We start from the raw sequence: 10023 nt of genomic DNA, 5'->3' as shown, positions 1-10023 counted from the left end.
ATAACTTGTGGCACCCGTGGGGTGAGATGTGGCCCTGTGAATAAAATGTGAGTGGGAGACACATGTATCATTTTCAGGTGGAAGCTTTCAGAGCTGTCTGCAAGCCACCAAGCCCTCTCCTCTGCCAGAGAGTCTGTGTAATGCTCCAGACTGGCGACCCCTCCAGCTGCCTGCATCCTGGGTGAGAAGATACAGGATAGAATCCCCAGCTGACCTGAGAGGGCCACGCACGAGCAAGAAATAACCTGTTGTTTTAAACCAATGAGATTTTGGAGGTGTGCTCCAGCATACTGTAGAATTTCTGGTTAATACGAATAGTATCTACAGACAATTTTGTTATTCAATTGTTTTCCTAATAACAGAATTGGGTATCGCATCCAATTGTTCGTGTATATAAAATAGTGGCAATAGAAAATCTTACATTTATATCATACATTTCTGTACCCAAGGCCAATTTTATATAGAGTCAATGTATATAGAGTCATTCAGATATTGTCATCCTCTAAAAAAGCATGAACTCTTTATACTATTAGAATTAGTCATGAGGATACACATTGACTTACACTATAGCCGATACTGGTTGATCAATATTGACCTATCAGCCATTTAATATTTGTAGGATCTGATGATTCAGAAGTATGCCCCAATGTCATTTAATTTGTAGTTTCTGATTATTGATTTTTCCTATGTTTTTATGTGTGGGAGCTCTTTCTATCTACTCTGAATTGCTCATCCATACCTTCCGTCCATATGTCAATTATTTTGCTTTCCATCTAGATTTCTAGGGACTCTTATATGTTAGACATCCTTACCCTGGATATGCTGTATATGTTGCAGATATTTTTTCCTAGTCTATCTTTTGCCTTTAAGTTTTATTTCTTGTGTCTTTTATGACAAGGAGCTTTCATTTTCATATAGTAAGATCTCTCTGTCGTCTTCATAGATATAGAATCTAGAATTTGTTGGGTTAAGAATTTTTTTCCCCAGACAGCAAGACATTATAAAATGAATTATATTTTATTATAACTTAAATTATTTATAAAATGCCATTATAGTTTTAGGGGTTGTTTTATGTTTAACTCTTAAATCCAACTAGAATTTATTTCAGTGACTGGTGTAGTGACTGCAATGTATTTTTTGTTCAAATGAATGAACCATTTTACCCACATGATTTGTTGAATAATCTGCTTTTTTCTGTGGATCCCTAACAAACATCTTGCACCCGAAATTCCAGAGCTTTTGGCATTTGCTTCTAGAGGGGCTGAACCTGAGAACATTTGGAAAGAACTGATGTAGGCACATTACTGGCATTCAGTTGCAGATGGGTGGATAATGATCTTGAAGATGGTCAATCGATATCTTCATAAAAACAAGTCCCTTGAGAAACCTTGGTGGTCACAGTGTTTATTCATTCTAAGAATGCACATCATCATGAAGGAAAATCGCCAAAGTGTCTGAAGTAGAGAGTTCAAACAGGTGTCGAGCCTTTAATATGAATGCAGTGCCATGGAGGTGGGGGAGGCAATAGGGAGGAGAAGAGAGTAGAACAAAGAGAAGGGGATTTGCCTTGTGTATAGATGGCTGCTCGGCTCCAGCCCATCCAGGCCATATGGACACATGGGCCCACGTGAGAACCCTTTTCCAGTTTTTTGCCCAAGAAAACCCATGGGTCCATCTATTTATACAAATATATATATATAATTTACTGCTGCTTGATTGAGAATGTGCACAAGTATGCTTACAACCATTTTTTCTCTAGAGGGGTAAGGTTTCTGAGGCAGAAAAGAAAAGATGTACTGAATCAAAAATGTATTAAACCTTAATTTACCTTTAACCACGTGCCTGGTTTTGTAGTCATGAGATACGAGGTGACAATATGTGAGAGCCAATTGTCTGCTGCCAGGTGCGTGAGGCTCCAAGGCTGGCAGATCACAAGGCTTATCTTGACATGGAAAGCAGTTGAGCTAGGTTTTTGCCCCAAACTAAAAATGATAAGTTATTCCGCCTTCCCCGGGGAAGGGGAGAGGCAAATGAGAGACCAAGATGCTATCAAGCGCCCCTCACACAGAAGGGCTCATTAGAGTGAGGGTAAGTTCCATGACTCACATTAGCGACATTATACTCTCTGATATTTTAGAAAATCATGATATGTCTTCAAATCCATGAGGTACCAAAACAGGAGATTTTTGTGTTCTGTATTTAAGAAAAAAGTAGTAAAATATTTATCTTTATTCATTTTACAAGAATAAACAATAGTCTTATGGTTCTTGGCGTCACCATAAAATTTTGTTTTCTCCAGAAGGATACAAGCTTTACCAGATTTTTTTTACCTATTTATTTATTCATTTTTGTCTTCCAATATACATACAATCTATAATAAAAGATACCTACTTTATTTTCCTGTAGAATGATAGATTACATACATAATCCCTTTATCATTTCACTCATTATTTCACTGTCCCCTATGAAGGCCTTTAAGTCTTAAACAAATTATATGTCTTACAGCAAGTCCGAATGCTTGTTGCACACTGAACATGTGAAAGTCATTCTTCTATCTCAAGAACAACCCTTCTACTTGTGTCTCATTTTTTTTTCAAACACCAAATGTGTTAAGTTTCATTTCAGTCAATATTAACAAAAAATAACGAAAGTGGAAGGAATGAAATCAGAGGACATGCTAAATTGCAAATGAGTGCTTTCTTTTAACAACAAGAGATTAAAAGTATCCAAATAAAATATACAACACATTTATTAAGCAATCTATAACAAGTAGATAGGCCCAAAATTGACTAATGTTGTCTTGACTCAAAAAGTCAACCACCAGTTTCACTGCGTTGCTGTCGGTATTGAAAGTACACAGTTTATGAAGCATGTATGCATCTTACTGAACTAGGTGATAGTTCAGAAAAGTGTCCATGAAAATGAAAAACATAGTAATCATAGTAAAGCAGAATAAAAAGCTGTTCTAAAACGTTGTATCAGTCCAAATCCAATCAGGAGATGGAAACCTCACAATCATTTGAACAGGGAAAGTTTGATGTAAAGAATTATTAACTGTAACAGGGAAATCTCTATACAGCAGTAAAGAGAATTCTAAAAATTACCCTGGGGCTGAGGGAGATTACCCAATGAAGGAACAAATATGGAGGATGGGAGGTCGTTCTTCAGGAAATCCAGACCTTGTTAGAGAGAGTGTGGTTGTGGGTCACTGGATGTCAGAGAAGTATGCTGAATTGCCTTGGGTGAGAGTTGGGCCATTGTCCCTGGGTACTCCAGAAACATCCCTCTGAGATGCCATTCAAACTGGATGGAGGGAAGCATAACTTGGATGGTGTAGGGCACAGCACAGGAGGAGCAAGAAGCAGATGAGGAAAAAGGACCTGAAGAGAAATCTTTTCTTCCTATAGAGTCTCTCTAATGCCCCCCTGCTGACAAATCTTAACATGATGCAAGTTGCAAAGAAAAACCTTAAGGGGCCCAAATCCATTTTCATAAAGCAGGCAACATGGGGTAGATTTGGAGCTGAGAGGTATAAATAGATTATTTTCACAGTTACATTTAACTTTCTATTATCTAGTCATTTATTTTTTCAATTTCTTTTTTTATTTAATTTCAATTAATTAATGTATAATGTATTATTGATTCCAGAGGTAGAGGTCATTGCTTCATCAGTCTTATAGAATACCCAGTGCTCATTACATCATCCTCCTTAACTTCCGTCACCCAGTTACCCACCTTCCCTCCAGCAACCCTCAGTTTGTTTCCTATGATGAAGAGTCTCTTATGATTTGTCTCCCTCTCTAATTTTGTCTTGTTTTAGTATTTCTTCTCTAGACATTTCTATGTGGACATAAGTGCTTAAGTTACCAAAAAGTTTAGCTTTATCAATTTGATTCCTATAAATATTAAAACAATCATGTTCTAATGGATATGAATATATCCAGGATATGGGACCACTTTGACGATAAATATAACATGCTCAAGATAGGCTATGGACCTCAGGGTTTTCTGGAAATCTGAATCATATTTTCTGAGATGGTTGATAAAGTGGCTCCAATTTCTTTTTTTTTTTAAGATTTTATTTATTTATTTGACAGAGAGAGACAGTGAGAGAGGGAACACCAGCAAAGGGAGTGGGAGAGGGAGAAGCAGGTTTTCCGCTGAGCAGGGATCTCAATGCGGGGCTCGATCCCAGGACCCTGGGATCATGACCTGAGCCAAAGGCAGACACTTAATGGCTAAGCCACCCAGGTGCCCCATGGCTCCAATTTCTTAACTATATATTGTTTATCTATGAAATTCTGTGAGGACTGAAGCTTATACAAATTGGGAAAGGGTGATCTTTAAGGAGAAAATATGCAAAATTATGAATTCCATAATTCATATGAAAATGTACCAATAAGCCTAAGGTAAATGTCCATCCAACCTAACTTCTTCTTAGATCCCCAAATTCCCACAACCACTCCAATGACTCTAAATTAAGGCAAAGCAGGATTAAAATAGAAAAGGCATTACTCTGAGCTGACTGGTCAAAACAACCCACATTTTGCAAATCTTACAAAATCATAGGACCATGTGAATGTATTATTAGGGTCTGTCCTGCCATCCGAGAGTAGCTTTTACATGTGTGTAGCAAAAAATTTAAGCTTCGGTAGTGGGGCGCCTGGGTGGCACAGCGTTTAAGCGTCTGCCTTTGGCTCAGGGCGTGATCCCAGCGTTATGGGATCTAGCCCCACATCAGGCTCCTCTGCTATGAGCCTGCTTCTTCCTCTCCCACTCCCCCTGCTTGTGTTCCCTCTCGCTGGCTGTCTCTGTCTCTGTCAAATAAATAAATAAAATCTTTAAAAAAAAAAAAAAAGCTTTGGTAGTTCCACATTAAACCACCTCTGATGATCGATCTAGCTATAATTTATTAAGATCTATTAAATTCTATTGGATTGCCTTTTATTTGTGTTGTTAGTTTTCATTAAATGTTTGATGATCCTTGGTTTTCTGCACACATTCATTGAGAGGGAGGTTGATCAGCTTAGGTAGGTGGCATGGGCCTCCTTTTTATTAGATCTACATACTCTTAAACTCTACCTATGCCTTTGGTTTTTAGATAGTGCAGGTGATATGCTTTATATAGTCTGGCATATAAACACCACTGGGCCCACATAACGTGGCCCCTGCCNCCCTTTTTATTAGATCTACATACTCAAACTCTACCTATGCCTTTGGTTTTTAAATAGTGCAGGTGATATGCTTTATATAGTCTGGCATATAAACACCACTGGGCCCACATAACGTGGCCCCTGCCTCTCTCCCTGACCTCATCTTTAGTGTATCTGTGGCCAGTGGGGTTCCTCAACACATCAAAGCCCATTCCATCTCAGAGCCTTTACAATCCCTCAAATATCTGAAACCCTCCTCCAGGTCTTTGCATAGCTGACTATTCACTGCTTCCATCTCCACTCACCTCTTCAGATTTAGTGAATAATACATTTATAAACCAGAAAGAGAAAGCTCTGAGGAGTCATTAGAAAATATCAAGACCAATAATTTTTGCCTTACTTGCCTCTCCGTACTGACCTTATTCATTTTTATGCCTTGAGTTGCTGTCTTGCTTGCCTCTCTAAATCGCTCTGATCAAGTTCCCCACTGGGCTTTTCTGAAGAATCCTGGTATTACTTTGAAAGAAAGCCACACATTTAAATAAAAATGAGGTCAACTTTTTTCAAAGTTCCCACCCAGGAGCCTTTGAGAGGAATTGCACTTTTCCCAAAACTAAATAGTCCTGAACTTATTTTTTACCTTTATAGTAGCACTGCTCTTGTATCTCTACCAGCAAACTCCTTACCTTTGTCCATGTTGACACTGTGGTTTATCAACCCCTTAATCCTCCATTTGTTTCAAGCTCTACCTTGTTTATTGCCCATTTCAGTATTTGAAAGTAGGTACTTGTCTCTCTCACCTAATGCACACAATCATTTGAATTTGAGATCTTTGATGTCTAACACTGGAGTCTGGGAGAAGGCAGGGACTTAGAGTATGATACTGGGTCAGTGGGTTTCTGGAACCGAGTGGAACTGTTTGGAACTTGGTATTATAAGCTACGAGAAGTCAAGAATTTTCTAGAATAGGACAAACATTTAGTTCAGATGAAATCTAGAGGCTCCTCAGGCAAGTAGACTATTTTGATAGGATCAGGATGTCTAATCAACCCTGTGGTGGTTTCAGTGCTTTGTATGATTGTCCTCAGATCTTTCCATTGTCAAAGGAGAAGTGTATATTTACCGAGGAATCAATATGTCCGCGTGTGATCTCTGACAGGCAGGTATCAAACCTCAAGGGAAAGAGGAGAGTGGGCATAAAAAGCTTCCTCTAGCAAAGGCAATGTGCATCCTCCGGTCTCAGAGAAAGCTCCCTTCAGCCTTTCGAATATTTCTGAATTTTGCCAAGTCTGAATATCACCGGAACACCACACTAAGGTGTGAGTGAGGGGGCTTACCTTGATGCTACCAACTTCAACCTCAACATGACTAATCATGTCAATTGTGTCAACTCTTTGTTCACAACCAAATTCCCATCATGGGTAATAACAGCTGACATGCAAGAACTCCAGAAGTATTTATTCAGTGAATCAAATCAAGTATATTAATATGCTAACTTTGTATTTGAAATATACAAAAAGATCTTAACTATAAAAATAATAACAAATCTTTTTTTTTCCCTACCCCAGTGTTATGGGTAACACCTTTCAAGGACCCTTGTGATGAAATATTGCTGAGGAATCAAGTATCGAGGTGTCAGTGTCCTGTGGGAGGGGACATTTTAACTTAAGAACAGATATTTTTCTATTGTCTCTCTCTTTCTACTTCTCTCTCACTCGCCCGTGCTCTCACTCTCCACCATCTCCCCTCTCTCTCTCTCTCCATTATAAATATGGTATCGTCCAGTATCTATCCATCCACCCTGAAGAAAGACTAACAAAATTTGGGTAGATGTACTATCTCAAACAAAGTACCTTGTTAAGCTGATATGTCTTTTTTTTTTTTTTTAAATGTAGCTGAGAAGGTACTTTAAAACATATCAAGAAACTTAATTCAATATAGTGTGGTAGTTACCCTAAGGAAAATGTACCAGCAAAGTCAATTTAAAAGTCAATTCACTGTTTGATCTTAGTGAATTCATGTGACCTTCCTCGCAAATGGTTAGAAGATTGATAAGAAATGATCAATAAAGACAAAGATTTCTGAAAACCGAAAGTCCCCTCCCTACACTGGGCTGTAACTATGAAGTTTGTTCTGTTGTAGGGAACATACTGTCTCTTTGGTGTTAAGCATGTGAATCTAAGTTAAATGGATTAATTCCTTTCATGGTACATGATACAGCATGTGTTTGCATAGTGTCGAAATGTCTTCGAACCTCTGTATATAGTAAATATCAAACTGACAAAAAGTAGTTTAAGTAAGAGGCTGTGTGGCATTTGTTTTAGAATCAGAGAAGCCTGGCTTGAGTTTCCAGGCTCTGTAACTACTATCTGTATAAGTTTAGATAACTTCTGTAAACTTCAATTACTTTATGTAGAAAATGAGTAGAAAGTGAAGATAATCATAGAGTTGAGGTAAGAATTAAGTTAAACATATTAAAAACATTTCAGTATCTAGCATGGAGTAAACAATAAATCAGTCATTATTGGTGTCATTATTGGTGATATTCCTATCACGATAAATTGTAAACTTATAGTTAGTAATGACATAGGGCATCACTGTATGCATTTTGGGATCTAAAATAATTCCTGCTTTTATTTCATCTCCTAATCTTTTTATTTTCCTTCTTATAGTTCTCACACATTGCTAACACATGTTATCTTGTTGTATTTTGTGCGTTAATAAAAAAAAGTTTTATTTTGCAACAAAGGGGAGTTTAAATAAATTTGTAGATGGATAGATACAAACCATAATTATATAAATAATATACATATCTATAGTAATCTTGGGCTATGAATTACAAAATCTCATATAATTCTTGTTTATTGGTGATGGACCAGAGAAAGGAGGAGAATGGGTAAAAGAAGTGGATAGCCTTTGCCCTGTTACTGTCTACAAAGTGGGAGAACTACAGGAGGACCTCAATGAGTGTTGAATAAATATGTAAATGAAGTCAGCGAACATTATTTAATACTTCCATGTGCAGAGCAATGGGCCAGGCACCTTGGGGAATGAAAGATTTATCACAAGCAAATCTAGCTCCCCTTTCTGAAACTTACCATAGGGTATTAGAAGACAAACTCTAAAAATAAATAAATAGATAGATAGATAGATAGATGATAGATAGATAGATAAAGAAAGAAATATTATAAACAGATGGAATTTTAATGGAGATTCAAACACAGTCCAGTGTGTTTGTATGTGCTGGGGGTGGAAATGGGTTTTTGGGTGGCAGACATCAATTCCAACCTGAGGGATATCTGACAGATGCCTAGTACTATTACCAACAATGAAGATTCTGAGTAGCACCTGGACACTAATTTCTAAGCAGTGTCTCGAATAATTTTTCATTCTGTTACGGGCTACCCAGGCAAGGAAAGCTGTATGAAGTCAGTGCCACAGTTATAAAGACACACAGCAACACCCCTGAGCTGCTCTAGCATAACCCTGGGGCACTTGGGTGTCTTAGTCACTTAAGGGTCCGACTCTTGATTTTGGCTCAGGTCATGAACTCAGGGTCATGAGATGGAGCCCTGCATAGTGGTCCGAGCTGGGTGTGGAGCCTGCTTAAGATTCTCTCTTTCCTTCTCCCTCTGCCCTCCCCCCACACCTGCTCATGCGTTCTCTCTCTCCCTAGGAAAAAATGTAATAATAAATAAATAAATAAATAAATAAATAAATAAATAAATAAATGTAATGTGACCCTGTTCTCATAGAATATTGACCTCTTCAGAGGGCAGATGGGCACCCAGTCCAAAGAATTGGTTTAACCAAAAGCTGGAACTTTCTTCCCACAGTAGCACAGTTTGCCATGAGGTGCCTATGAATAACTGCTGAGTAGGGATATGGAAAGATACAGTTTTGTATTTGTTCCTGTGGATAAAGTGTTGTTTCTGGTGAACATGACACAATTTCCCATGTATGGGACACAGATGATGCCCTAATATAGCTTTCTTGGTACCAACTTCAGATTCTAATCATCTCGGAGGTTGCGGGGAAGAAAGCAGAAAGGATAAAAAGGAAGAAGGGGAGGAGAAGGAGTTGGTGAAGGAGGAGAAGGAAAAGCTGTCCAGTCCTGAAACCCAGGCTGATAAAATCAGAATCTCTAGGAGTGGGGCCCAGGCATCAGTAATAAAGAAAGTGTCCTGAGAGGAATGTCATGTGCTGCTGTGGTTGAAAACCACACCAGGGCAATGATCTGGGACAACACTTCCCAAACCTTACTGGGTGTAAGAATCATCTGCATAGCTTGCTGAAACAGATCTATGAGCACCAGCCCCAAAGATTCACATGTCTGGCTCCAAAGATCCCTCTAGAGTGGAGCTCAAAGTTGCATTTCTAATCAGTCTCAAGATAATTCTATGTTGTCCAACTGTGAAGTACAATTTGAGTACCAGTGCTCAAGAGTAGGGTACCAACGGCTCCCTGAAAATAGGCAGAAAAGCGAGTCACCTCGGGTTTGTTGCTCAGCAGGTGATCTATGGACAGGCAGCTTCAGCATGCCCTGGGACCTTCCAGAGATGCCAAATCTCAGACTCTGATGAATCACAACTTGAGTGTTGCTACCAAGTTCTGCAGGTGATAGGCGTATTCATTAAAGTTTGAGAAGTACTGCTCTAATTCTTGATTTTGGCCACTTTGGAGTCACTTGAGCACTTTCAAAACCTCACAAGGCCTGTGACTGACCCCAGGATGCTTTGTGGACAAGAGTTTTTAGAAATTGCCAGCAGGACTCTTCTGTGCAGCAAAGTTTGAGAAGCACAACTCTAGAGGACATGATTTGAGGTGATATTGTACAAATTTTTCCATAAACTTCTCTTCTTCCAATCTC

This window comes from Ailuropoda melanoleuca, chromosome 2 (genome assembly GCF_002007445.2).
Source record: "Ailuropoda melanoleuca isolate Jingjing chromosome 2, ASM200744v2, whole genome shotgun sequence".
NCBI classification, from domain to species: Eukaryota; Metazoa; Chordata; class Mammalia; order Carnivora; family Ursidae; genus Ailuropoda; species Ailuropoda melanoleuca.
The sequence above is the reverse complement of the archived record's forward strand: the minus strand, read 5'-3'. Positions refer to the sequence as shown.